The sequence below is a fragment of the Pezoporus flaviventris genome, unplaced genomic scaffold (assembly GCF_033815535.1).
Source record: "Pezoporus flaviventris isolate CSIRO_AGI_PZ_B2104156 unplaced genomic scaffold, CSIRO_AGI_Pfla_v1 ptg000125l, whole genome shotgun sequence".
Taxonomy (NCBI): domain Eukaryota; kingdom Metazoa; phylum Chordata; class Aves; order Psittaciformes; family Psittacidae; genus Pezoporus; species Pezoporus flaviventris.
This window is the reverse complement of record NW_026892673.1, coordinates 22,998-29,076: the sequence shown is the minus strand read 5'-3', so window position 1 is coordinate 29,076 and position 6,079 is coordinate 22,998.

Below are 6,079 nucleotides of genomic sequence, written 5' to 3'. Positions count from 1 at the left end.
GGTGTGTGTTTCATAGGGGCAAGTAGTAATCGCAGGGGGATAGCCAGAGCCGCCAAGCGCCGCGCAGGTAATGAGCGGGCTGGTAGGGGGTGGGGGTCCTAGTCCTGATCTCTGTCTCCTTCGTAGTAGGGTCTGAACAAGTGGGCGCAGCTAGCTGCTCTCTGGGGTCTTTGCCCCGCTGTCGGGCCAAACTTTGTTGCCACCTCTTCTCTTCTGGGGCGAGGGTGTTTGTGTCCATGTCATGATTCAGCAAATGTGAAGTGTCGGCAGGGAAGCTGTGGGGCTACTCGTCTCTCAGCGGGGGGCTCGCAGGTTGGGGGGTTGCTCCCCCTAGACACAGAGAGGAGTGAGCCTGTGGGCTTTGTGTTTGTGTATGGTCTTGCTCCACCTTCACAGCATTTCAGTAGTGCTTTTGAAGGTACAGTTTAATGGAGGTGAAAACCTGCACGGTCAGCTCATAGGGATGGAGTCCTGGTGCTCTGTCCTGGGCTAGACTCTGGGAAACAGAGGGAGGTCGGGCAAGTAGAGTGATGCTTCTCCTTTCCTTACACTCTTATGCTTTCTGGCAATTTTGGGGTCTGCCTGAGTCAAGAATACTTTTCTTCTTAATAACCCTTGATGAATTTGCTTTCTGAGAGCTGATTGCTGTTGAGATCTGAGTAAATGGTTAGTGCCTATAATGCTTGGAAGCAAGTTTCTTCCTATGGCAATCAAATTTTCTGTGAAGAACCAGAACATCTGCTTTTGGGGAATGGTTGTGTGTGCATGTATGTGTAGCTTTTGTCAAGTCTGCTGTTAGGTAATTTGTTAATTTCTAATTATTGCATTCTGAAAACTAAAGTACTCATTATTACTATGCCATTTGTGACCAGATTTCTATTGCATTCAGTCTTTGGTTGTGTCTTCTTGTAGGCTGAAGAGTCAAACTTCAGTTTACTTAATAGGTCTTAGCCTTCTGCATCTCTGTTTATGCATGTTAGTTGTTTATGGATCTTTTCCAGTTAGCTGTTTTGCTTTTGAGTGGGGAAGGGGATCATATTTTTCTCTGCATTTGAGATGCAGATGTACCATGGGTGTATACACTGCTGTAAGAGTACTACAGTTTTGTAGTTTCCAGCTTCCTGATAATGCCTTGTGTTGCGTTTTAGCTCAGTGCTAGAAGTAAAACACGTAACACTTTTATGAAGCTATTTAGTATAATTCAAGATCTGTCTTCCTGAGTTTTGATAGTCCAAAATCTATTTAGGATTGTTTTTTTTTTAATTAAAAAAAGTTGTAATAGATGGGATAGGGCTCTAGAAGAGAAGGGAGTCCAAGAGAGCTGGTCAATATGTAAGCACCACTTCCTTCAAGCCCAAGACCAGTGTATCCCCATGATGAAGAAGTCAATCAAAGGGGGCAAGAGACCTGCATGGATGAGCAGAGGGAGCTCCTAGGAAATCTCAAACACAAGAAAAATATTTATGGGATGTGAGAAAGGGTCAGGCCAAGTAGGAGGATTATAGGAACATCATCAGGGTATGCAGGGATGCGACAAGGAAGGCCAAGGCCCCACTCTAGAATTGAGCCTGGCAAAGGACAACAAGAAGGGCTTCTACAAGTATATCAGCAGCAAAAGGAAGATGGGGAAACTGTGGGGCCACTGTTGAATCAGACTTGTGTCCTGGTAACAGAAGGCACAGAGAAGGCATAATTACTGAATGCCTTTATGTCAGTCTTTACCCCTAAGAATGGCCCTCAGGAGTCCTAGACCTCAGAGGTTATCGATGAAGGCCAAAGAAAGGAATACTTGCCTCTGGTTGTAGAGGGTTGGGTTAGGGATAGGCTAGACAGACTTAACACCCATAAATCCATGGGCCCTGATGGGATGCACCCAAGGGTACTGAAGGAGCTGGCAGATGTTGACTCTTCATTATCTCTGAAAAATCATGGGGAATGGGAGAGGTGTCAAATGACTGGAGGAAGGCCAATGTGACCCATCTACAAAAAGGGCAAGAAGGAGGACCTGGGAAAATACTGTCCTGTCAGCCTCACCTCCATCCCTGGAAAGGTACTGGAATGGGTCATTCTGGAGGTCATCACCAAGCAATGGGCAGTGAGGTGGACTGAGAACTCGTTGAATGGCAGAGCTCAGAGGGTTGTGATCAGCTGAGTAGAATCCAGTTGGAGGCATGTAGTCAATGGTGTTCCCCAGGGATCAATACTGTATCTAGTCTTATTCAACTTGTTTATCAATGACCTGGATGAAGGGCTGGAGTATACCCTCAGCAAGTTTGCTGATGATACAGAGCTGGGGGCAGTGGCTGATACACCTGAAGACTGCTGCCATTCAGTGGGATCTTGATAGGCTGGAGAATTGGGCAGAGAGAAACCTCATGAGGTTCAACAAGGGCAAGTTTAGGGTATTTTACCTGGGGAGGAAGAACCCCAAGTACCAGTACAGGTTGGGGGCTGACTTGCTAGAGAGCAGCTCAGCATCATGAGGACTGTGTCCAGGAGGTTGAGGGAGGTGATCCTCCACCTCTACTCAACCCTAGTGAGGCCACATCTGGAGTATTGTGTCCAATTCTGGCCTCCTCAGTACAAGAAAGGCAAGGAGCTATTGGAGAGGGTCCAGTGGAAGGCCACAAGGATGATCAGAGGTCTGGAGCATCTCTCTGAGAAGAGACTGTGAGAGCTGAGCCTGTTTAGTCTAGAGAAGAGAAGACTGAGAGGGGATCTCATTAATGCATATAAATAGCTCAAAGGAGGGTGCCAAGAGGATGGTGCCAGACTCTTTGCAGTGGTGCCCAGGGACAGGATGAAGAGCAATGGCCATAAACTAAACCACAAGAAGATTCAACTCAACATGAGGAAGAACTCCTTTACATTGAGGGTGGCAGATCACTGGCACAGGCTACCCGGGGGTAAAATCTGTTATGGCTTCCTCCTCTCCATACAGAACTCTCCATATGTGTAGTACTTTACTAGCTATGCAGAAGAGAATGGGGCTGAGATGGTGTATGTGGTAGCAGCATAGCAAAGTTGGACCAATTTATTCAAGGCCATGTGCAGGATGGTATTAGGTTGCAGTACAACCCGAGTACTGCTACTTAATGGCTTCAGTTTTCTGTACGCTCAAAGCTGTGATTTGTAAGTGTCAGTCATGCTGTAGGTAATCACTGCAATTGCGTGACTTAAAAATTTTAGGCAAAACTTTAATTCTGTGGATGGGAGGAAACAAAACACGTAATCTTTAAAGCTAGTTTTTGCAAGCTCGTGGGTTTAGTATTGCAATCACTTTGAGGTTTGCTTCCACCTTTCTGATCTCACCAGCTGGATCTGGCCTGCAAGTTTGATACTACTTATTTATCCCCTTTGCGTGCACTACAGAACAAATGAACTGGGGAAGAAGTTGCTTCTAAGACTGGACGCTCTGCATAAAAAGCTCCCTAAGACTTAAGTAGGAATTTTAGAAAGGAGGCATTCCTTAATGCAGTGCTGGGCACACACGCGAGTTGTTTCTCAAAAGTGAGTGCACCTGTTACTTGCCAGCAGCAGCTATATATTTAGCATACTCTTGCACATTTACAGCTTTTCCAGGAAACATTTTACATAATCATGAGACTTGCAGGAACCAATGACAATATTTACATTCTAATTACGCATACGCTTTCATGCTGAGCAGGAGTCTCTGGTGGTCCTCAATAGTCTTCCTCACTGTGTTTACTGAATTACCTCAGTGATTGTGCATGCTTGCAAAGTCCTATTGCTAAGTCAGCACTAGCATGTCCTTGCTTCTGTCCCATCTCTCTCTCCACAATGGGCGCCACTGTGTTATCTTGAAGACAGGCACCCTTGGTCCTTTTTACTGTCTCCATATTTTTTATCAATCCCGTGATGTTCCTTCCCCCATCAGCCGGACATTCCATTCTCTCTCTGTGTTAGCGAATTAGAACAGTTTACTTTATTCTACTATGTTAGTTTAAAGCCACACACGCTATTGTAACTTTAAACATATAATTAAGCCTACAGATCAAGCTGATAAGAATGAAATGGCTCTAATGGATTCGGATTGGCAACATAAGGGTGAATTATTTTTAGTTTGGCGGGCCCATAACATTTCAGGCCATCAAGGCAGAGATGCAACATATAGATGGGCTCGTGATCGAGGAGTGGACTTAACAGTGGACATTATTGCCCAGGTTATTCACGAGTGTTAAACGTGCTGCAGTTAAGCAAGCCAAGCAGTTAAAGCCTCACTGGTATGGAGGACGATGGCTGAAGTACAAATATGGGGAGGCCTGGCAGATGGACTATATCACACTCCCACCAACTTGCCAAGGCAAGCACCATGGTCTTACAATGCTGGAAGCAGCCACTGGTTGACTGGAAACATACGCTGTGCCCCATGCCGCTGCCCGGAACACTGTCCTGGGCCTTGCGAAACAAGTCTTGTGGCAACACGGCAGCCCAGACAGATTTGAATCAGAAAATGGGACTAATTTCCAGAATAACCTTATAGACACCTGGACAAAAGAGCACGGCATCGAGTGGGTATGCCACATCCCCTATCATGCATAAGCCTCTGGGAAAATCAAACAGTACAGTGGGCTGTTAAAAACTACACTGAGAGTAATGGGTGGTGCGACTTTCAACCACTGGGATACACATTCAGGCAAACGCCACCTAGTTGGTCAACACTAGGGAATCCGTCAAAAGGGCTGGCACAGCCCAACCAGAATTTTTACATACGGTAGAAGGGGATAAAGTTCCTGTGGTGTACATAAATAATTTGCTGGGGAAAACAGTCTGGGTTATTCCTGCTTCACGTAAGGGCAAACCCAATGGTGAGATTACTTTTGCTCAGGGACCTGGGTGTACCTGGTGGGTAATGCGGGAAACTGGGGAAGTCTAGTGCGTACCTCAAGGTGATTTAATTTTGGGTGAAAACACCCAATGAAGTCAAATATATACTGTCTCCTGCTATAGAAAATTTCTACAGCTCATCAGCTAAACGCCCATCTCAGCCATTCTGGACTTGAAAAAGAAGATGTGGGCTGTCATGAATATCAGCAGAAAATTAAGTCATGGGAAAAGCCGGCAGCAGCAGCGGGAGTCTCCGAGAGCTGTCGTCAACTCGCCATCGACGGAACCTGACTTTGCTCCAGTAAACACCCAAACAAAGAAGGAACCTTGATAAAATGAGACCAATTCAGTGTTGTCATAAGCAGGCAACAATCGAGCACTACACACAGCCCTGAAAGACTGCTACAACAGATGGAGCCTGACATCATGGACTGAATGAACTCAGCAAACTTTATAGGGATGGTCCATCCATGGACTAAGGAATGACACCTGTCTGTGTGTGCATACATGGGTGTATATATAAAAATATAAAGAGACAAAAAGCTATAGCGTATTGAGAAATATGGGACCTGAGCATGACATGAATGGTATGGAGTAAGGGGTGGATGCCGTCCTGGGTTCAGATGTAACAGTTATTTTTCTTCCTCTTAGAAACTGGTGCAGTGCTGTGCTTTTGGCTTTAGTCTGAGAACAACGCTGATAACACACCGCTGTTTTAGCTGTTGCTTAGTAGCACTTACCCTGATCAAGGGCTTTTCAGTCTCATGCTCTGCCAGTGAGGAGGGGCACAAGAAGCCCGGGGGGGAATCAGAGACAGGACACCTGACTCAAAATAGCCAAAGGGGTATTCCATGCCACAGCATGTCATGCACGATTTCCAGACTCCAGAACAGTTATGCGGAAGGGCATCTGTGGGAATGGTGTTAAAACCAATAATGATTTGTCAGGAAGAACTGGTCTCTTGTTGATACATCCCTCTGCATAAGTTAAGCTGAAACTAAAGTGTCTGTGTCCTGGTTTCAGCTGTAACAGTTATTTTTTTCCTTCTTAGTAGCTGGTGCAGTGCTGTGTTTTGGCTTTAGTCTGAGAACAGTTTTTTAGATTCTCCTTCCCACTCCACCAGGAGAGTGTAGGGAATAAGGGGGGGAGTAAGCGAGCGGCTGCACGGTTTTGAGTTACCGGCTGGGCTTAAAGCACAATAACCTGAAACGTCAAAGGGAAAATCAAGGAA